The sequence below is a fragment of the Tenebrio molitor genome, chromosome Y (assembly GCF_963966145.1).
Source record: "Tenebrio molitor chromosome Y, icTenMoli1.1, whole genome shotgun sequence".
In the NCBI taxonomy this organism is placed as follows: Eukaryota; Metazoa; Arthropoda; class Insecta; order Coleoptera; family Tenebrionidae; genus Tenebrio; species Tenebrio molitor.
Window position 1 is genome coordinate 3,888,479 of NC_091056.1, and position 24,589 is coordinate 3,913,067.

At 36.8% G+C, this 24,589-nt stretch overlaps 1 long non-coding RNA gene across 1 annotated transcript; it reads right to left on the reverse strand.

Annotated features, from left to right (window-relative positions):
• Positions 1-722: 722 nt before the first annotated feature.
• On the reverse strand, positions 723-6,237 carry LOC138140568 (uncharacterized). Its single transcript, XR_011162612.1, has 2 exons — positions 5,355-6,237; positions 723-5,275 (listed from the first exon to the last, which is right to left on the reverse strand). It is a non-coding gene; the product is annotated as an uncharacterized lncRNA (long non-coding RNA).
• Positions 6,238-24,589: the final 18,352 nt, after the last annotated feature.

Genomic DNA, 24,589 nt, shown 5'->3' on the forward strand with positions numbered 1-24,589 from the left:
ATATATTCATTTAATATTATCTGCTTCAAATTTTTGAAATCTATTATTATTATTTAAATTCTTAGCCTGTGATCCGAAAATAATCATTGTCCCATAAGTTTTCATAATTTTACCTGTACCTCTACCACTAGACCACTGTCTAGTAGAAACTATGAGATATCTCCAAAACTAAAGAAATAATATTTCTCGCCAAGAATATTTGCATTTTACAATCAAACTACCTGGAAGACCGCTCTCAGCGCACTGCACTTTGTGACCGTAAGCTGCCGTAAGGAACTCCCGCTGAGAAGGTTCAGCTGTCATGATAGATTCACCATTTACAAAGTATGCAACTCAAATTCCTCGAAACTCGAGTTTTTACTTCGAGATGAGGACCCTTAAAGGCTCCAAATTGCTTAAAGCCTTTAAAATTAACTTGACGGTTCGTTTTGACAAGTTGTCACATTTATCAAAATCCGTTCACACAGGAAAAAAATTCTCAAATTCTGACAAGTGTCGAACAAAAAATGTATAAATGATTCTGTCGAGTTATTCATTATTTACGCGCCAATTCGAATAAAAATAATGTAAAGTAACGCTTAAGGTATAAGATTATATGGCCCTTTAAAAGTATTTGGCCGGAGATAAACGTTCCTTTTGTCGCAATTGCAGTAGGGGGTCAGCCCAACCATAAATCATGCTTCAAGCAATTCTGTGTTGTGAATTCCAGAGCCGGTCTCAAAACAAATGCGTACCCACGAAATTATATTTATTTATTAAATATACAATACTATTACAAATCATCTTTACTGTTTTTAAGACACAAAGTACTAAAGGGAATTTCGTTTCAATAACAAAATTTACAATAAACATCAAAATCATGTTCTTTCACAAATTTTTAATCCCTGCCCTGAACGAAGGAAAAGGGATGCAGCTGCACGACCCCAGACAACCATCTTAACGCCAATATTGGTTTCCATTATTGGGATAATTTTAGTGCTGCCATATAATCTTATACCTTAAGTGTTACTTTACCTCTATGAGGTATCTTAGAGGTATCTCTTCGAACAGCGCCATCTAGTAAGTAGTGGGAGTGGGCTTAACTACTGCTCGTCAAATCTTAGATGGCCACTAAGGATGCGCAGAAGAGAGAGTGCGATGCAAGATGTGGAACCGAGATGCGACAAGGTGAAGCGGTAAAGTGGGGTATAATTCTGAAAAGTACACTCAGATACAGAAATCGACTTGTTCTAACTCCGCGTTGTCGACGAGATTTTAATCCTGTAGCTGTAATCTACTGACGCATTGCGAGTCTTCAACGTATTTGTGATCTGCAATTTTTATTACCTAAATAATAATAAATAGGTACTGTTACGTTATATTTTTCTATCCGGCCCTATGGCCGAATAAAATAACGATTTCAGTGTTAGCGTCGTGACCAGGAATTTGACCGAAGACGGTGCCGCTGGAACGCAAACAGAAGGAGAGGGTGAATGATACTAATCTTACCCCAGACCTCGCTATAATGAATTCAAAATATGATAAAGTTTACAAAATTAAAAATTATTAACATCAAAAAAAATTCTGACTACAAAAATTGAAGCTACAAACACAATAGAAAATATTAAATAATTATAATGGTAAAGTTTTCAAACAAAAGTAATCCTATCTGAAAAGTTATTTATTAAAATTTAACATAAAATAACATTTTTAATTTACAATGCGAAAATTTCCGATAATAATGCGGAATCTGGAAAAGTGCCCCGAATGCTTGCAGCGTTTCCACGTTGAATGGCAAGGGAAATCCTCTCAAAAAGGAATTTCTTAGATTTTGAATCCCCTGATTCCGCGATAAGTCGGTCTCCGATGACATTAATGAAATCTATTGTTTCTTTGCACCAAGGGCCTAAGGTTTCAAAGGCTAAACCTTTAAATATGTAGTTTGACGAAATAATTGAACGATATTTGTTATGTTTGCGTTTGCAAGCCATTTCAGCGGCAAAACCTGAGACTTCAGATGTTTTCAATACGTAACTGTCTGCAAGTGTATCTACGACAGTAACGTCCCAAACCAAAGGTTGACCTTTATTCCACGGTACTAAAGTCATCCCATCAGGGCGTTTTCCGTCATCACGAGATAGTCCGTTTGGTTCTAAAGTTGAATTAACATGAATAGAAGTCAAAGACCGGTTGATAATAGAATTAATTTCAGTGTGTCTTGAAAATCTACCACTGCTTTTGGAACAACTTAGACCGTGAATACCAATTTCATCAACTTTCGCATTGCATTTGCAAATATGAGGTGTACAAAGATTACAACCCAATCTTAAACCAATACAAACTTGGAAGGAAGTGTTATCTAAAAGAGTACCAATATTAGGAGAAGGTATTGCATGTAATCAAGATCCTGATTCTCTGCATTGCAAAGCCTTAAAACGAGCCAAGTCCCTAGATGAATTAAAGATTAAGTCATTGTCAATTATTCTTTTGATATTGATATTATCCCAATTCTTCTGAAATTGTGGAATTGTTGGTCTTTCGTTCTCATTTTCTACATCCCAGACTGCTAAAGCTTCATCATAATGGTGAATAATAAGCTCATTATCCTTTGAATTTAGTAATTGAGAAACAAGCTTTTTAACACCATGAACTGAAGATAGGAAAGCAGGGAGGCAAATATCGGAAATGCGGCGAATTCCCAGTCCACCAAATCTAATCGGTAAAGTGGACTGACACCATTGTAAATCAGTTAAACGTAAATTAAGTTTTTTTTCTAAAGAAGACTTTAAAGAAGAATCAATGGAATTAACGTAATTAGAAAATTTCCAAAAAGGAGTTGTTCTTAATAAAAAATTAAATTTTGGTATGAAAAGACAGTTCTTGATTAAGGTATAAGCCACGTGTCTGCTAAGAAATTCAGCTTTATTTAAAAGATTTTCAACTGTAATAATAGTTTTTTCGACAGTGTTTTTGAAGCCTTGGTCAAAGATTGGAGAGCCTAAAAGAGATAAACTTCCTCGGTCACAAATTTTAATACCTGGTGCTAAATTTTGAAATTCCTTTATGACTTTTAAATCTGTGTCTCCAGAACAGCTAAAGATCTCGCATTTGTTAAAGTTTAATTCAAGACCAATTTTTCTGGATAAATTGATAACTTTCTTAAAGTCGGACAAAACTACTTCTGGGTAATCAGCTAGGGTTCCATCATCTAAATACCAAATATTCAGTTCAGAATTCAAAGATAAAATAATTGGTTGAATGGCAAGACTAAAAATCATAGGACCACAAGGATCTCCTTGTTGAGCTCCAACAGAATAAGAAATTAAATGATCACCAAAAAATAAAGTTGAAGGATTCCTATAGCATTGATAAAGATAAGGGTAAAGAAGTGGGGTATGACATTGGACTTCTTTTAGAATACAATCTCGTTCGACTGAGTTAAATGCGTTTTTGAAATCTAATTTAAGAACAACTTTGCTACGGTTTAGGTCGTTATTCACAAAGGTACGTGTAGTATGAATTGCTGCTTCGCATCCTAGCTTAGTTGCCACTCCAAGTTGGTGTGGAGATAAATACGAATTTACAATATTACGACTTTGAAAACAAGCAAGCTTTGAAGTCAATCTTCGTAAACAGTTTCCTATAGCGATCGGTCTAATTCCTCCATCTTTCTTATGAAGGGCGCATAAAGACGCACCATATAATAAATGACAAATTTCTGAAGGAAGTTGGCCAGACAATAAAAAATTGCACAGTTTTGTTAAAGCTCTTAGTGCCCGCTGACCTGCTTCGCCCGCTGATAAAGATATAATATCTTTTAAATATTGTGGTCTCATGCCATCTAAACCTGGTGAAGAACCGGCAGGAAAGGATTTGATAGCTTCTCGAACGTTTTGCTCATTAACTATTAAAGAAAAGTCTCCCGTTTTGAAAGCGTCTGGAAAAAAAAGTTCGCGAGATGGTGAAGGATGCTTTTTTTTTAATTCTTCAGCAACATCTTCATTGAATGAAGCTAATGAGTCATCCGAGGACAATAATTTAACAGCTCCTTTGATATCAAAATCGGCTACTTTTGCTTCCACTTTCTTAGCTAGTGATAAATGTGTTCGTCTCTTAGAAGATGTTCGTATTTGAGGTACTTCAAAATTAGAAAGATTTTCTTTTATATGCTTATTCAATGATTTATCAGATTTCTCGGCTACATTGAAAGCTCTATAAGAGAATAGCAAAAGATCCTCAAATGAAGAGATTGATTTGGACGAAAGACAATTATTAATAATTGAACTTAATTTATCAGCAGCTAAATGTCTACAAGCTTTAGGCAATCTTCTAATAGTTGGTAGCTGCTGTTTTAAATTAATAAGCAATTTTGTGATAGAAACCGTTGAAGAGAAATTAGAAGAAGTTGGTAGGTTACTATTTGTATGATACTTATCTACGTGAATTTTCAATCTGGTATTATCCTTAAAAGATTTTCCAGGACACAAATTACAATTTAATCTTTGTTGTCCACTAGAATGATTATCTTGAGATCCGAATTGCTTCTCATAATCCGTGCAATTAAATTAAGTGTTATTAATTTCTTCAGTTTTCCTTCTTGTTTTATTAATTTCTGAAGAGAATGATTTTGACGAAAACGATTGGCTCATTAGTCCATGAATCCTTGATCTATGAATTTTAAGGCCCTTTTCCTTTTTGAAATCTCTGTTGCAGTCTTCACATCGAAAAAATAATTTTTCTCCAGAAATTTTATGACACTTTTTGACGTTTCCGAGTTTATGTTCAAGATTAGCGTTCGAAGGACCTGCATCAATTAAATCTTGATCACTTATTTTCCAATCTGTTGTTCGTAGACGAAATCTTGTGTCTTGAGGATATTTAAACTCAAGATAACTATTACTTTCTTCAAGAGAATTATCAAATGATGTTGACAGACGCATGGCACTCTCCTATCTTGAACAAACAATAAGAAAAAAAAATTTCGAAAGATGGTATAAGAACTTGGTTGATCGGTCTTATCGCGGGCCGAGACCTCGCCGAGATAAGACCGTAAAAAAAATGGTTGGTTCGCTATTGGTGGATGCTGTCCCTCTGGAGGCGGCGAGGACGACAAGACGGGGTTGCTCTCGAGTACGTCCTTTCGACCGAGAAACCTCCCTCGTACGGGTCCTGCTCAGACGATGATATAGGGCTTGAACGGCCAGAGGACCACGTAGTTAGTTAGTCGAGAGAGATCTGGCGACCTGGTGGAGATTCGTCGCAGGGGTGGAGCTGCCACCGATCGCTTATTGCCGACCTGTACGCGTACACGTGTGTTTTAATCTGAGGTACCGCTTGCACCCGAAAGGGGAGGAATGTTAAGCCAAATTTCTTACCAGGCCGAAAGGGGAGAGTGATATTTATCCGCAGCGAGCGATTCGTCCCACAAGGGAACCTCCTGGCGGCTCGGTCTCTTAAATCCGTCTGTGACGAGCGGGGTGGTTCCTACTTGACTGTGACTGCTCTGGAAACGCCACCCCTATTTGGCCGCACCAACCTTCACCCTCTTTACTCACGGCTTGCTAGACGAAACTCGCGTACCTCGTTAAATCCGCGCAAAAAATTTTCCTTTTCGAACGCGCGAGCGCTTTCCGCAAAGAGTTGTCGGGGGAAATGCTTGGGTTGCGCGGACTATTCAATTTGGTGTGATCAGGAATTTTTTAAAACGTAACAGTACCTTTCCCACTAAATTTCCGACGGCATTGTAATTTTTACATTTCTCCTTTTTAGAAAATGACACCCATAAAGTTGCTCTTATTGTTAACACACGTTGTACACTTTGATAATTACGTCTCCTTAAATTACAAAATGATAAAGCACTGTAAATTTTATTGAAGTACCTGTTCTTGCTATTTTGTCGGTGGACGAGTCGATTGGACCGTTCGCTTAAATTACAATTTATTACAAACGGATGTTCGATATTCGCAGCGCTTCAGCCACTTTTACATAATGCCGTAAGCAATTTCCCAAAATTCGAATACGGTAAGATGAGGCACAAAGAATTATTCATTATTTTAATAAACTGTTATGTATTACGAAATCAAAGACATTATTCCATATACCCAATTCATAATGTCATATTAATCGTTTAAATTTAAAATATTAATATAGCTATTTGTGCAATAAGTTAGGAAATGTAATTTTTTTCCGTATTAGGCATGGGATTTTTGATCCAGACGTTAGTCGAGATCAAAAACATGCCGTGTACGAAAAAAATTGATTTCCTACGTATTGCACACATGATTTTTTCTACTGGAGTTTGGAAAATACATAAAATTTGGATATTTTTAATATTCTATTAATTCTTTCTAAATTAAAAAGCGAAATGAAAATTGTTCTACTTTCGTTACCATAGAGAAACAATTTAGTAGTGAAAAATTGTGAAGGCGTTTAAGCTTTTCTCTAAATAAAATACCACTTTTACGCCCTTAGTAGGAAATTTTTCACTTTTCCTAACACAAATTAGTATTACAATGTTAAAGTTTTCCAAACTCCAGTAGAAAAACATAATTACATAATATTTTTGTTTTATATTTTATACAAAAATTTCCGGTAATATTGCGGAATTTGGAAAAGTGCCCCGAATGCTTGCAGCGTTTCCACGTTGAATGGCAAGGGAAATCCTCTCGAAAAGGAATTTCTTTGATTTTGAATCGCCTGATTCCGCGATAAATATGTTTCACTGTGCTTTTAAAAGCCATGGTTTGGAGTGTACCAGTGTTTCCACTGCTGCGACGCTCGAACAAGTGACGTCCCCACTCCTACCATTACCATTGCGCATCCGAATCTCAGCGGCCATCTAACATTTGACGAGCACTACGCAGTACGGTGAAACCTTTAGCAGCTGCACTTAAAATGGCGTCCTACCGCTAATGAATAATTGTCATGTCAAATTATATCTGTTAAGGCGGCCTTACACCAAGGCAACAATTGGCAACATGTTGCCTGCAACATTTTTTATAAATGTTGCCGGTCATTACTAAAAAATGTTGCCGGCAACATGTTGCCAATTGTTGCCTTGGTGTAAGACCGACTTTACAACCTTTACTGACTTTAAGGCTGTTGCACAGTAATAAAACTTTTGAGCGAGGTGTAGTTCAAGTTGCAGAAGTATTCAGAATTCTTGGATCGGTCAAACACTGCAGCAGGTACCCTCTCAAGACCCGTCAGTCATAAAATTAGCATTTTACAAGAGCATTAAATCTTCGTATTGTGAACAAATTTGTTGGCAAATTTTAGATTTTCTTATTTCTTGTAGTTTGGATGTATTTATCTGTGCACTTTAGTGGTTGAATCTCTTACTTGCAGAAAATTCTTTTAAAGAAAATAACGGACAATGATTAATACAAATGTAAAGGCTATGACTTTGACCACAGACTTTGACAGTGTCAGATTTTTCGTATCTCTGCTAATAAACGTCAAACAACTGACACTATTAATCAAATTTTAACGCAAAAATAGTTATTAGAGTCCAAGTTTTACCCATTTGCGATTACGTCATTATACAGTATGTCCCCGGATTGAGTTTACAAGAGGAATTTTTTTTTAATTTTTGATTTTACGTAAAAACTTCAGAGGAATGACATTTTTTGCTTCATCTGAAACCCCCATTTCCGTTATTAAAATCTCAGTATTGATACACTGTATTCTTAAATTAATATTTTTTGTTCAAATTTTGACTTAGAATTAATTTTTATGTTATAAATTTTATTACAATTGGCCTGGTTTTTTGACAAACAACTTATTACTGTTGCAAAATGTTGTCTTTAGAACAAAGAATTTATTTAATCCAATGTTGGACCGGTTTGTCACATAATTACAAAATTTAATGAAAAATTTCCCAACAGTTATGTATCAGGCATGGGTGTTCAGAAGCTTAAACTTCGATACAGGGTTGAATGATGTACAGAAAACGGCGCATAGTTAATAGAATAGTTTTATATTCAATTATCATTTGATTAAAAAAAAAAAAGGAAAAATATTTTTTCTGCATTTTCTTTGATTTTAATGTCAAGTCTTCCTCTGTGTTGAAAAAGACTTTTTTAATAACGGAAATGGGGGTTTCAGATGAAGCAAAAAATGTTATTCCTCTGAAGTTTTTGCGTAAAATCAAAAATTTTTTTTTCCCTCTTGTAAACTCAATCCGGGGACATACTATATAGTAACTTCACGTATGTTTGAACTATAGTCCAATTTTTACACTTTTGAGGTGACGTCACGATTTCCTTCCTGGCTTTCTCTCTATTGAAACGACAGAAACAGTAAAAAACAAAATAGCGGTGCAATGGCGGACAAAAAATTTCGTCCACTGTCATTCCACTCACATATGCTATAAAGCGACCTTTAGGAACGAATAACCTCGCTTCACATGTTGACATGTGTCAATCAAATTGTGTCTATAATTTATGTTTTTATGGGTGACAGTAATAAATTTCAAATTTTAATTTGCAAACGTCAATCATAATGACAATAAAGCTTAAATTACACCAAATTTTTGTGAAATGATAGGAAAAAGGTGGACAACATTTTTTGTCCGGAATATGTAGTATGTTTATTTATTGCTGGTTACTTTGTGGTTATTTTATGTTCCTGTCATAATTTCTTTCACTTATTACATTGATTACAAACATAACCTTTCGAAGCAATTGTCAGAAAATTTCATAACATGGGTATGGCTTGCTTCGACTACAATCGTTTTAATACCTAACCTTATAGCTATTTATGATCAATTCAAATTAGTTTCTGATCCTAGCTCAAACATACGTTAAATTACTAAATAATGACGTCATCGCAAATGGGTAATAATTGGACTCTAGGATCAGAAATAAATTTGGATTTATCAAAAATAACTATCAAATTTAATTTTGTTGACAATTGCTTCGAAAGTTTACGATTGTAATCAATGTAATAACTAATAAGTGAAAAACAAAAAAAAATGTCAAATTGACAGGAGCATAAAATAACCACAAGTAATCAATAATAAATAAACGCATCGCATTTTTTTGTTTGTTCCTGTTGTTTCAATAGAGAAAGGGAAAAAGGAAATCGTGACGTCATCCCAAAAGGGTAAAAATTGGACCATAACATCAGAGTTCAGAGATTGAATCTTATTTTCGTGAGAAAGGTAGAATTAATTACAAGAGCGCCCGTTTTCATTACCTGTATGTACAAATCATTTCCATTAAAAAAACCTGTTATCGGATAATACTTACAACTTTTCTCCAATTGCAGAAAAATACTTAGAACTCTGTCAGAATCATTTAGACATTTATTGGAAAAAATTATAGTTTCTGTATAAATTAGTAGGGGTTTTAATATTCTCTATTCAATCATTACTGAGAACAACTAATTACCTACAGCTTGGCCGTTTACTCGACATTACTAGACGCAGGTAGTTTGACCCAAACGACCGATACCGGGTTCGATATTGGAATGGATGGGAACAGAAAAGTTTATGAATGTATAATTGGGAGAAATATTTTCCGTTTTGTGATTGCATTTTGAGTGTCACATTCTGAGATTATATAGTTTTTAGGTTAATAATAATTAGATGATATACCTATTTTAACTTAGGTTTCTTAATTTAATTTTTTTCAATCCATTTTCATAAAGTAAAACGCCCCAAATTAAATAAACCAAATATCTTTACATCAAAACATTTTCATTAAATTCTAATCACGGATTTTATTTCTCTACTATGGTTTCATAACGTGTACCAAATTTGAACTGCATCGAACAAAATTTAATTTTTAAAGTGATAGTTTTTTGACTGCTGTACCTTAGGTAATTAATTTTAACAAAAAAGTAATACCCAATTTTTGTGGCGGTGATCAGTATTTATGCATCTATAATACTTTCATATAAATATAATTTAGTTTTAAAGTCATTTTCGTGCTTGTCATAAGTGATGGGACACCCGGTACATAGTTTAAATTTTTATTTCATACTATCCGGTAGATGTTCAATTGCATCATCAATTTGAAAAGTGAAAAAGACAAAAAATATTTGACAGTTTAACCTTGAAGTCGTTGGGGCTTTACGTGAATTTAGTAGGCCATTTTGTAGCCTACTCACAACAAATTAATTTGGTGTACTTAGGTATAGATAATTAAAATCGTCCGATAAATAAGGGAGCTATGGACTCGTCTTTTTTTTTGGGATAATTTTGGTATAATTGGTGCTCGATCAAAAAAAGTGTTATATGTAGGTATTAGGTATTTTAATTACTGTCTATTATTAGAATTAGTGATTGGTTTACTTTGTTAAAAAGATAAAAAGGTTATGATACCGCACCGCGGCAATCCGGCCATTTCCTTTCAGGTATATTTTAAAAATGGGATTCATAAGTTGACCATCGCGGCACGCCGGGCCTGCCCCGAGGATGTTCCCGTGACCCCAGTGCAAGTATCTTCCCAACAAAAGTTGCATTGCGGCCGTTAAGTAGTGATTATGTCAACCCGAGTTTACGACATGCAGGGGCTGCAGGTAGTTGAGAAGTATAGTGGACTGACTAATAACCGAATTTTACGTGTTTTGTTGAGGCTTTTGTTTATTTTTTTGCTTCCAATCTAATTTGTTTTTCCAAAAACTGAGACAGTAGCCCCATGAGATACGTTCTTCTGAATCCAATGCACTTTTTAAATAGTCTCTAAATGAAAAATTGTGCAAAAATAAGGAAAATTACTGAAAAACGTTATTAATTTTTTTTTAAAGAATGAAGCGATTTTTCAAAAAACTGAGACAGTAGCCCCGTCAGATACGTTAATGTTTAACAAAAAATATAGTCACCACAGCTTCAAACATAAAACTGTGGAAAAATAATTAAAATCCGTTTAGCGCGCTTTACCATTGCTTGGCCAACCACTAGGCAACAGCCTTAATGTAAGACTGAAGAATGCAAAAACACGTGAGATGAGTTTCTGGATTATTGAGAAGGCAAAGAAGAAGTTGCGTTGAGAAATAAGAATTTTTAATTCAAATTAGTCGGCGATATATGTATCTAATTTCATTTGCCTAATTTTGGTTAATTGGAATCTTATATTCAATAAAAACTGTTTCACTGCCTTCTTTGAATGTTGCCCTAACAACAATTGTGACCATAAACAACATAAAGCAGAACGTTAGGTCTGAACATCGCAAGCGGAACGTCTACAAATCTATGCCCATTTTCACTTTACCGCCAAGTTAGACAGGCCCCTCTTAACCGGTTTCACTCACAAAAGTTAAACCACGGAATTCTTAAAATAAACTGGAAAGCTGATTCCCATATATGCGATCAAAGCGAATAGTAACCTAATGATGGTCGACATTACCGGGTCAACTTCGGCTCAGTTCGACCAACCTCGTTTTACTTCGTAGATGGAATGAACATGATTGGCTAGTTCGCGAAGCTTGTATTTGTGATCTCTCATGTTGCATGTTCTGAAATTAACCTAACCTCACAAACAATTTCACATAACCCTATTTAATCACGTTGACGGTCTGTGCAAGTGTTTTCGATTGCCTTAATTCTGTGATTATACTGTGCTAGTCGTGTTTATTGTTGTAAGTTTGTGTGGAAATAGTGGTGGACAGTGAATAAATTAAAATGCCATCGTGTATCGTTACTGGTTGTGGAAATACTTCAAAAAAGCATTTGGAGGGAATATCCTTTCATGCGTATGGTTTTAAATATATATTAGATATAAATAACTAATGCTATTGTTATTAGATTTCCTAAAAAACATGTAGAAACTTGGAAGAAAGCCATTGGTCGACCAACTTTGGTAGTTTCAAAGAATCATGTTGTTTGTTCTGCTTTTTTTCAACAGTCAGACTATTTGCAAAATTATAAATCAAGAAGACGTCTTAAAGATAATGTGGTGCCTTCATTGCTATTGCCAAAGCCCAGGTTTAGAAGAAAGTTAGAAAGTTCTTATGGATCAGCTAAATCTGAAGTTCCACCAGCACCCACCGGAGATGTTTCACCTTTAATTTCTGTACATTCTGCCTCTGAAGAAAGCATGTCGAAGTAAGGCTAATGTAATTTTTACAACAAATTATTGTACATACATTGTTTCAAAACTCTGGATAGGGAACAAGAGTTATTTGCCATGCCTGGACCTTCAAAATTGCCCAAAAAGTTTAAAATGATACAGCCATCATTGAGCAGCAGTTCAAAAAGTAGCAGCGATTCAGCCAAAAAAAAAAAGGATAGATTAAGATTAGTAAAATATTTTCATAGTTACCTACCTAGAGTGCCAACACTTTAAGGAGAACACACCAATAAAGTTGCGCCCCAGACGCAACCACGTTGGTCGAGTCCATTCTTCGATTTTTAGGGAGGGAAGGTAGAACCGCTTCGCTTACCGGCCATGCGGCGTCAGAGGCGTACGTTCATTCGTGATCTGCTTTGCCAGTGTTCGTTTCGTTGTTTCGTGATTTCAGGGTTGTTTACTATTGCAATAAAATCAGTTCTTTTCAGAACTAAATAATTTTTATTTCTTTATTTGAGCGAGGTTAGTATTGATAAAAACGGTATCACAATAATTCAAATAAAAACGTATGATCCCATTTCTGAACGCAAGTGATACGCCACTGGACAAAACGTCACGGACAGATTTGGATGACTCAACTGTAGGACGGCGCAATGTGTGGCCGTGATTTTTCCGTTTTGTTTCCTTTTTTGGTTCATAGTTTTAAGACGCTACACGTTACGTGATTGATACTGATTAGATTAGAATTCTTTGTTAGGGAAGCGTTAGTAAGTTCGGAGTAAACGGTCGTGCAGACACAAAACTCGATCGCTGTCGTTATTTTGAACCCGATTTTCCTGCAGAAGTTGTTGTGGTGTAAAAATATTCAATAAGGTGAGTGTATCACTGAGTGACCTGTTTCTGTTGGTGTTGTGGTGAGTTTACCTACTTTAATAATTGATTTTGATAACGATCATGGCCATAATTAAATACAATTTCAATTAGTGTTGTGAGTCTTTAAATGTTTTATAATTAATTGGGGGTCGCTGACTGGGGTCAGGACTGCCCGTGATCTACAAGTAATTGAGGGTTGCTGACTGAGATCAGGACCGCTCGTGATTAATGATAATAATTAATTGAGAGTCGCTGACTGAGATCAGGACTGCTCGTGGTTAATAGTTAATTGAGAGCCGCTGACTGCGATCAGGACTGCTCGTGAGTGATAATTAATTGAGATAATGTTATTTTCACCATTGAGGGTGATCCTGTTGTTAAGTTGATTAGAGTTGCAATGACAGTTGATGAGATTCCTAATTTTGATATGATTGAGCCCCGACATGTCGAGCTAATTAATTAGACTGTCCACCCTTCCTTTGTTTCCGGCAACTGTACACTAGCAGAGACCGTGGAGCTGCTAGTGGTGTGAAATTGATTGTGATCTAGTGGACTGGCAGAGACCGGGGAGCTGCCAGTGGATGTGAGACAGATTGAGTGAGTCGCTGAGTGTTATCAGGGCTGCTCATCTGTGTATCGGGCGGAGCGAGCACTTGTACTCATTGCACACCTTCGTCGCGATGGTGATCACAATTGATTGAGGGTCGCTGAGTGTTATCAGGGCGCCTCGTTTGATTACAGTTGTTTATTGAGTTGAGGACTGAGTCCTAGAGGGTTCTGTGTGAACCCTAGTCTTTCCCTTAACCCTGGACAGAGCTCAATTAGTTAATGTTAATTGATAATGACCTAAAGTACTAGAGCTCAATGAATATGTAATAATATTTGACAATCACCAAAGGTATTAAGAGCTGACGTTGCGATAGTACCATATTTAAGGTGTGTGTGATTCATTATTGTAAATATGTGTTGGTTGTGCTCGCACAACACTTTCAGCGAACTGGTTACTCACCACCCCATTTTATTATTTTACAGGAGGTAAGCCTGTGATAGATGTGCCGACCACGATCACCTCGATCCACGACACAAGCCGCCACGACACCATTGTTAACGTAATGTTCACCCAATTATTTCATCTATTGACAATTACTAAATTACGACATCCTGACATTGCATCAAGTCTGATGTGTTATTTTGTTTGGTGATTTGATTAGTATCAGAATTATTATTACTTTTGTGTGCTGTCTCTCTCCGCGAGAGTTATCTCCCTCGCACTCGCATCATGACATTTCCCTACAAATTATATCAGAAGTGGGATCTGTCACTTATGTGCCTAAGGATTTTTGGTATCTTTGATATTAGTGGTCAGTTGAAAACTATTTAAGTACGACTTTAACAATATTTTGAATTGGGTTATTCCAAAATGGTGGTCGAGGTGATCAAAACAAAATATATAGGTGATCATAGTCGAAATTTATTCGTTTTTATTTTAATATTCAATAAGATTCCGCGATGAGTTCTCATCACATACGAAGACGCAGTCGTCGTGAATCAAGCTCTCCTGAAGAAAGAAGATATAGACGCCGCCGTACTCACGAGTCGAGCATGACGGAAAGTTCTATTGACCGCTTAACGGACGTCATGGCGACGTTTATTCAGCAGACGGCTAATAAATCTTCGGGATTTTCGTCCAAAGGCGAGGTTATTCCCATGTTTAACCCCGAGGATGTGGGACAGGACGCCGTGGCCTGGTGCGAGAAAGTGGACGAACTACGAGAAATTTTCCATTGGTCTGAGGAGGCGACGATCTATTTCGCCCTCGCGAAACTGCGTGGTCTTGCAGAGACCTGGTATAAAGGTCTTCCAACGTTGAAATGATCCTGGACGCAGTGGAAGGATAAAATCCAGCGGGCCTTCCCGTCAAAAAGGGACTTTTACGAGGATCTAGCAACAATGATGCGCCGTCGCAAGCGCCTCGACGAAAGCTACGCGAAGTACTTCCACGAAATGACAGCCCTCCTAAACGCGTGCAAGATCACTGGCACTGACGCCGTGTCCTGCATCATCGGAGGTCTTGACGACGTGATTGTTAAAACCGGGGCAAGAGCGGGGAACCATCAAACACCCGAAGCCCCGTATCAGTACCTATGTTCGTTAGTTGAAACACCCAGGAATAGCCAACGTGCGTCGTCATCAAAAATCGATCACAAGACCAAATCTTATAAGGAAGCTGAGACAGGTGCCAGAAAAACCATCTACAAGTGCTTCATTTGTGGAAAGACGGGGCACACCTCGCGGCAATGTTACAGGAACAAAGACAAAAGTGGTAAACTGTGCTACGTTTGTCACAAGGCCGGACATTTCGAGGCGGACAGTCCATCGAAGAAATCCGGGCAACCGGCGAGGCCGATCGCGTGACCAGCACAGTCATTGTCGCCGAAATCTACCAACAGCAAATTTTATAAGGACGCTCTACTCGACGGTTCCCCCTCAACCGCTTACATCGACCTGGGGAGCTCCTGTACAACAATAAAATTGTCCGAAATTCAACGCCTAGGTATACGGTATGATCCTACCGATAAGACATTACTCCGCGGCTACGGCGGTGGACAGGTGACCACCTTGGGTACCACTACAATCAAGATTTCGGTGGACCAAGTCGAGGCTCCCGTTAAGGACCTGACCTGACCTGACCTGACCTGACCTGATGCACCCCAAATTGTACCGGTACTCATCGGGAGAACATTCACTGAATTGCCGGAGGTTATTGTTGTCAAGGATAATTCGTCACTGCAAATTATGACAAGTAGTCCCACCGTTGCATCAATAGAGCTGGAACCAGACATCAAGAAAATCAAACCTCAGGTTATTCGAACGACAGTGATACCGTCCAATCATGTGGGATATGTCTTTGTCACTGGTGGCGACTACGACGGCGAACTAGTAATCGAAGCGAGTATACGGGCGCAGGAGGGACGAGAGCACTGTATACCACGGACAGTGATCTACGCTTCCAAAGAGACACCTGCACCGGTCCCTTTCATTAATTTATCAGATAACGATATAATGTTTAAGACTAACGACGTATTCGCAAGAGCCTGGCCTTGCGTCCCGGAAAAATTAGCCACAGAGAATGTTCTGCGATTGACGGACTTACCGTTAACCGACCTGCCACTAGACGAAATCAAAGTCGGACCCATCACCAGCAACCAAAGACTAGAATTGATTGCGCTAATCACAGAATTTCGAGACCGTCTCGCACCATCACTTAGTGAGCTTGGATGCGCTAAATCCACCGAAATGGAGATTAGACTGACAGAGGACAAACCGTTCTCTTATAAACCATACAGAATGGCTAGATCCGAACAAGAGATAGTGAAAAATATGGTCGATGAATTGTTGGAACATAACATCGTCCGAGAATCCGACTCGAACTATTGTTCACCGGTCCTGCTGGTTAAGAAGAAAAACGGGGAGCAACGACTATGCATAGATTACCGCAAACTAAACACGATGACAATGACGATGAAACCGACGAATGACATCTCGGGACGAGATGGTTGCAGGATGGCCGAATCTGTAGGACGGCGCAATGTGTGGCCGTGATTTTTCCGTTTTGTTTCCTTTTTTGGTTCATAGTTTTAAGACGCTACACGTTACGTGATTGATACTGATTAGAATTCTTTGTTAGGGAAGCGTTAGTAAGTTCGGAGTAAACGGTCGTGCAGACACAAAACTCGATCGCTGTCGTTATTTTGAACCCGATTTTCCTGCAGAAGTTGTTGTGGTGTAAAAATATTCAATAAGGTGAGTGTATCACTGAGTGACCTGTTTCTGTTGGTGTTGTGGTGAGTTTACCTACTTTAATAATTGATTTTGATAACGATCATGGCCATAATTAAATACAATTTCAATTAGTGTTGTGAGTCTTTAAATGTTTTATAATTAATTGGGGGTCGCTGATTGGGGTCAGGACTGCCCGTGATCTACAAGTAATTGAGGATTGCTGACTGAGATCAGGACCGCTCGTGATTAATGATAATAATTAATTGAGAGTCGCTGACTGAGATCAGGACTGCTCGTGATTAATAGTTAATTGAGAGCCGCTGACTGCGATCAGGACTGCTCGTGAGTGATAATTAATTGAGATAATGTTATTTTCACCATTGAGGGTGATCCTGTTGTTAAGTTGATTAGAGTTGCAATGACAGTTGATGAGATTCCTAATTTTGATATGATTGAGCCCCGACATGTCGAGCTAATTAATTAGACTGTCCACCCTTCCTTTGTTTCCGGCAACTGTACACTAGCAGAGACCGTGGAGCTGCTAGTGGTGTGAAATTGATTGTGATCTAGTGGACTGGCAGAGACCGGGGAGCTGCCAGTGGATGTGAGACAGATTGAGTGAGTCGCTGAGTGTTATCAGGGCTGCTCATCTGTGTATCGGGCGGAGCGAGTACTTGTACTCATTGCACACCTTCGTCGCGATGGTGATCACAATTGATTGAGGGTCGCTGAGTGTTATCAGGGCGCCTCGTTTGATTACAGTTGTTTATTGAGTTGAGGACTGAGTCCTAGAGGGTTCTGTGTGAATCCTAGTCTTTCCCTTAACCCTGGACAGAGCTCAATTAGTTAATGTTAATTGATAATGACCTAAAGTACTAGAGCTCAATGAATATGTAATAATATTTGACAATCACCAAAGGTATTAAGAGCTGACGTTGCGATAGTACCATCATGGCATTTCCCTACACAACGTGTTCTCCTTAAAGTGTGCGGACTCTACTTACATCTTTATTAGTTTCAAAAGATATAACTTTTTTTTTCAGTCGAAGTCCAACACATCATGGCAAGATACTTGTTAAAAAAACACAACAAATATACAAGTACAAAAAAGAAATTCATAATGTAAGGCAGAAATTTCAGCAACTGAAAAAGAACATAAAAAGCTTGAAAGAAGTAGTTACAGTCTTGAGAAAGAATGATAAACTTTCAACAGATGCCTCACGCATGTTAGAAAGTACTTTTTCAGGAATTCCACTGGCCACAATGAAACGTATTTTAACTAATATTAAGGCTGGAAAAAACATCAGGAAGAAGTTTTGCCCAGAATTAAAAAAATTTGCGATGACCTTACCATTTTATTCGCCAAAAGCGTATGATTTTGTAAGAAGATCTTTTAACTTGTGTTTGCCAGCACCGTCTGTTATACGGAGTTGGTTGGCAAAAGTTGATTGTGAACCTGGCTACTCAAAACCTGCATTGGATACTCTTTCACAATTTGTGAAGGAGAAAAGTGAGAAGGGTGATGAAAGCCCTTGTTTATTTGCCATAATGATTGACGAAATGTCAATCAAAAAACAAATAAATTTAGGGGGAAACCGATTGACAGTTCGGGGGTATGTAGACATTGGTACAGGACCTACAGATGATACTACATTAGCATCAGAGGCTCTTGTGGTAATGGTTGTTTGGCTGAATGGGCCCTGGAAACTCCCTATCGCTTATTTTTTAATAAATAAGTTAAATGCGGAGGAAAAGGCTGCTATTGTGTTGGAGTCATTGCAAATTATGCACAACATTGGAATTAGAATTGTGAGTCTAACGTGTGATGGACCACAGGTTAATTTTCGGATGATCCGAACACTGGGATGTGTTTTATCACTAACCGATACAAATATGGACACATATTTTTGTCATCAATCAGATAAAAGTCACGTCTTTGTATTTCCTGATGTTTGCCATATGTTAAAGTTGATGAGGAATAATTGGGCAAAACTTGGCAAAATTTTAAATGGAGAAGGAGAAGCCATTGACTGGGAATTTATCAAACTACTTTTCCAAGTTCAAGAAGAAGAAGGGGTAAAAATAGCCAATAAACTGTCGAGAGCACATATTAACATAAAAACTCGATAATGAAGGTGAGTCATGTTATGATAATTTCTATGGTTGTTTGCCTTATTGTTTCACAGGTTAATAATGTGGCTGCCCAAACCTTCAGCAGCAGTGTTGCCAAGGCATTACAATTTATGAAGGATGACATAAAGGACTCACCTTTTCAAGGGGCAGGTCCCACGATTGAATTTATCCAAATAATAAATAATTTATTTGATCTTTTGAATTCACGAAATCCATTTGGACGAGCATTTAAAACTCCATTGCGGCAAGCCAATGAAGCATATTGGCTCCCATGTTTGCAAAATGGCATTAAATACTTGTGGGCTTTGAAAAACACCAATGGTATCCCTTTACATTAAACCCGAAATAAAACGCCAATTGTGGGTTTTATTGTATCGGCGTTATCAGCAATAGCGATCTATAAAGAATATGTTATAAAAACGGAGTTGTTACAATATATTTTGACGTATAAATTTTCACAAGACCACTTGGAACTATTCTTTTGTAGCATTCGGTGACTATATAACATATTTTGTTTTTGTAAAATATTTCAGATTTTTTTTTAGTTCTAGGAATGGTTGGAACAATAACCCCACCTGCTTAGAATTTATCCATACGTACAAGCGCCTGCTGGTTCATCAAGATTTGAAAAACTTTGGTGACAACTGTATTGCACAAGATACAACCCAAATCTTGACATGTGATAACACACATGGTAATGTGCCGGAGTCGGAACAATTAGGTATTTCTGCAGTTTCTGACTGCAGAAATAGTAATGCTGACGGCACCTTTCTTATGGCGGGCGATGAGGTCGTGACTGTAGCAGACATAAGCCTGAGTGCTATTACAGAAAACGTGGTAGCATACACCGCCGGATTTGTCATTAGGAAAATAATACAAAAGTTAACGTGCCAGATCTGCACTATGGCTTTGTATGCTGGTGATGACAATGATTTGCCCGAACTAAAATTAATTAAATTAAAGACAAATGGTAATAAACTAATTCAATAATCCAATCCTCTATTGAATAATTTTTGTTTTTAGGAGGCCTAATTTTTTCCTCCCAAAGTGTAATTAAAGTTTGTAGGGTGGTTGAACATAAAATTAGAAATATTTTTTTATTATATGAAAATCGTCCACCACCCCAAGATGTGATGTTACAGACGTTAAAATATAATTTAACAGTTGGGTTGCATGAAAATAAAAATATTTTCAGGGAACTTGAGGAACATCTGTTACTTTTGAAGAAGTTCCTCCGCGAAAATATTTAATTGAACAGATCATTGTACATTATACCAAGGTAAGATTTTATTTATTCTTTGGTTAAAAAATTTAATCAGGATTTAATTGCAAATCCAATCAGAAAGCGATTAAGCAAATTAATTTTATTTAAACATCAGTAGATTCATAGTTTTATAATATTGTACAAAAATAAATGTGTTTTTTTTTCATCTTTTGTACCTGTTGTCTTAACCCAAATATTCTGATCAGTGTGATTGTATGGTTAATATTGTTATGAAGATAACAGGCAAGTATTTTTATATGCTAGATACCTAATGGTAATCAGGTAAATTCCGTAAATTTCACACACCAAATTATAAATTGAATTGGCAGATAACGTAAAATTTACCACCAAGGCTTAAAGTCTACTTTTGAATTGGAAGGGAAACGCAGACTTCTACGCTCGTGAGCGTGAGGTGGTTTCGCTCGAAAGGAAAGCATACTGGATGATGGATATTCAAATTTCGCGGTAGTTGACCCGGTAATGGCGTCGATCGTTAGGTTACGTTTCTTGCTCGGTTGTCGGCTTTCCAGTTTATTTTAAGAATTCCGTGAGTCAAACTGTTCTGAGTGACTCAGATCAGTTCATCTCAGCTCACTGCGTTTGCAAAAGAAAAGCTACTATTGACCGTTTGGTCTCAACTTTGAGAAGACGACGTGGCATTTTCTTTTTAAATTCTGAAATTTCGTACTAAAACTCAATTTTATAGATATGCGCACACAGTGTACGTCGAAAAACGTTTGCGCAACAACTTGTTCTGTCAGCGAGACGTTTCTGCCAAAATGGCGCCTCCGAGAGTTACCAACTGAGGCGGGATTTAGTGTTATCCATAACCTATCAACTGAAAAGTTACTAGGGACTGGTCACAATCAAAATAAATAGATAATACGTAACAATATTTTGGATTAAAAAAAAAAAAACATTTACCTTTGACTGCCTCCAACGGGAACCATTGAACTGAAATCATCCATCGTCGAAATGGATACTGACAACTCCCACACACTCACCAAATTGACTTTTGTAAACAGTTAAATTATTTCATATCAATTGACCCGAACTTATCAGATAATCGGTTATACTAAAACTACAGATCTCAATAACTACCACGTGTACTCTTAACCGGGCGCGGACGCTCTTAATCAACGCAAGTAAAGACTTCTCCCTCGTAGGTTCGTAGCACATCACATACTTCGTATGTAAATAAAAATGGACGATGGGCCGATGGCCGATGCCGATTGGCGTTCAGTGACTTCAGTGGTACCAGTACCACAATTCAAATTCACACCAACCCATGACAGAAAAATTACTAAAACTGTTCACAACAATTGGCACGTTTTTAAGGAAATTAAATATAAATATATCGTTACGTTAGTTATGGAGTTTTAATATTCGAAGATTAATTTCAAATTATAAATTAACCATCATATTTAATTTTGACCAAGATAGCAAGATAGGCACCCAGCGATACTATCGTGCAAGAACAATTACAGTAAACACGGTCAACCATACAACGTGAACTCCAAAAACTCTTTTTTTTGGCAGGGCCGCCACTATTCTCATATGAGTGACAATGTAGCCCAAGAACTAGAGAAGGCACTCATGTTTGTAAATAGCAAAAACAAAGTGCCAGATGCAGTTCTTAAACTGTTACGATAACTTTAGCATTGCAATACATTCATGCCATAAAGATAGCATCAGCAAAATATGTATATCTGATTAGACAGGAGTTGGGCGACGAGGCGGTAGCATTTATGAAGGTAATATGTCAAGCACTGCAAATAAACTCATAATACGTCGTTGAATATGAAAATGCAAAGGAATGAAAGATTGGTCATCTAAGGCCCAGTTTCCCAAACAATATTTAATGGACCCAATAACTAAATGATCTTCAACTTTATTGAAACATTGAATCGACATGGGGTTTCGAAAAACACTTCATTTATTTAATTAGTTCAACAACTAAGTGTTGATTTTTTGAAAAGCCGGTAATTATCGGTAACTTTTGACATTTTCAAAATCGAATTGCTGGTGAACATTTTTCTTGTTCTACATTTCATTAATCATAATATGTAAATGCAAAACGAATTCCATGCAAGAACTTCACAGAATTCGAAAAAAAAATGTTACTTGAGTGTGGAGATAACAAAAAGATCGCATCATCCAAAAAACAGATGGTCGGCGTTACTGTCGCCAAAAACAAATTTGGCATGGCAAGAAATTGCCCAGAATTTAATAGCTCAGATCACACAGGGAGCAGAAGCGCCAAACAACTGCTTTCCCTCTATGATCATTTAAAAAAAATGCTAAAATTAAATTGTTTAATAACAAGGTAAATATTTATAACTTCTAATACACAAGAATATCAAAACATTAACCATCAAGTTAATTAAACAGAGGGTCATTCACGAAACCCAGTAAGGCTCGATAAGATATTGCAAATTCAAAACCATGGTATTTTGTTAACGATTTGCAAATTATTTGTTTTGTGAATCTACCCGTCTTTATTTTTTTTTGCATATCGTAATGAAAGTGGCACTTTTTTACACACAAAATCGTAGTGAAAGTAGCACTTTTTTACACGAAAAATCGTAGTGAAAGTAGTACTTTTTTGCATCATTTTATTCCATCTCTTTGGAGATGATTGTCAAAGCATACCTAATTTTTTTTTTGTAATTTTTCAGAAATTCTTTTAGACCAAATTTCTCAACTTTTTACTATATGCAAAAAAATAGTGTGTACAGCACGTAATGAAAGTCTTTTTTTCACCTATTTGATTGATTAACTCAGACTACACCCTCGTTAATCAATCTGCAAATTCGTGAAAAAAGTATGACTTTCATAACTAGTTGTACAAATAACTATACCAAAACGCATACAAAACAGGGAGTGACACATTTACACCAAAAAGTGTGGCGCTGGATGCAAAAAATGCATCTACATACTTTTAAAGAACAGTTTGAATCTTAAGCTTGTTTGACACGATGCTAAATTTTGTAGAAAATTTGTTAGAAAATGAGAGAGACCCTCGATCAGGACCAATGAACGATCAGGATAATAGTCTGTCTTTGTCAGATCCTGATCGTTCATTGGTCCTCTCTCATTTTCTAACAAATTATCTACAAAATTTAGCATCGTGTCATACAGCCTTTAAACCAAATATTATAATTATGATTCAAGTACCTACGACATTCCTGGACATACTTATCATATTAGATTAAAAACTATTACTATTACTGACAATCTTATTTTTAAATTACCACATAGACATTGATGCTGGTGGGTCTAGACAATAACTCAAAAAAAAATGGTATTAACATTAAACAAATAATTAAAATATGAAATACATATAGGATACAAACATAACATTTACAGATTCATTAAACACAACAGAACATTTTCCCGACAATTATTCTCCAACTACATCATTGTCAGATACTACTCTTGTTAGTCCTGAGCCTGTTCGATAGCATCCTCCTCCTCTGGGGCAAAGACTCAAGCGTGTTGGGTGAAGTTCAGTATCCATTGCTAAAAAGAGGAAACAATGTATAGAGCATTTCATTCAAAGAAAGAAGTACAAAGAAAAACCAACAGGATAAAGAAATAAAAATTAGAAAAATTAAAATATCTACTTGACAAAGAAAACCAAATCAGATTGAAGCAACTAATTGTTTTGGAGAAACAGCTCCATGAAGAAAAACGGTTGTATGAATTAAATTTTCAAAATAAATAGATTAAAAGAAACTGAATTTGAACACAAAATTAGAGAAGTTAAATTGAAAAAAAAAATTCTAATTAATATTTGTGTCGAGGTTCTATAGTTAAGAATATTTAAAAAAATACCTGAAAATATTGTCTATTAATGGTTCTTTAAACTGCATTTCTACATACGATTGACTTCGTCTTCCACATGTTCATATTTTACAACCTAAAAATAGATATTTTTTTTAACTGATTCTTAATAAATTCAATAAGCACCTTACCTGTTGCGTAGAATCGCAAAGCTACGAGGAGCTGATCAGCAGCACATTAAGAACAATTTCTTAGTGTCATCCATTGTTTTCGATGAAGGCAATAATGGTTCTCACAGTATTTTTGTAGAAACGATATTGGTCCTTAAAATCTGCTTCGCTGTAGACTTCGAAAAGATTACGCCGTTCTCTAAAAACCCTGATGAAATTTGACTGTGAGCCACTGTCAAGCTCGTAATTGGGTGAAATTTCCTGCTTTATCTTGCACCTGCACCACTGCCGTTGACAAAATGACATTGATTGGCAAGGCAGTGCTCGAATTTAGGACATTTACTTCATTGTTAATTTCACCCAATTGCTCCGATGTGTCCTTATGTATAATTGTCCGTTTACTCTAATGTTATATTGGGGCCGTAAAAGTAGTTACCTCCTAATAAGCTGCCCCTTTGTGTGGGATTCAGAAGCCACGCGCCCCTGCAATAAATCAAAGTTTAAAAGCTAAAGGGAGAATGTTTAGTTTTATTATTTTCTGAACCGAAGTATATGGTACCCTGGTTAATTCACTGGTCTCCTTAATA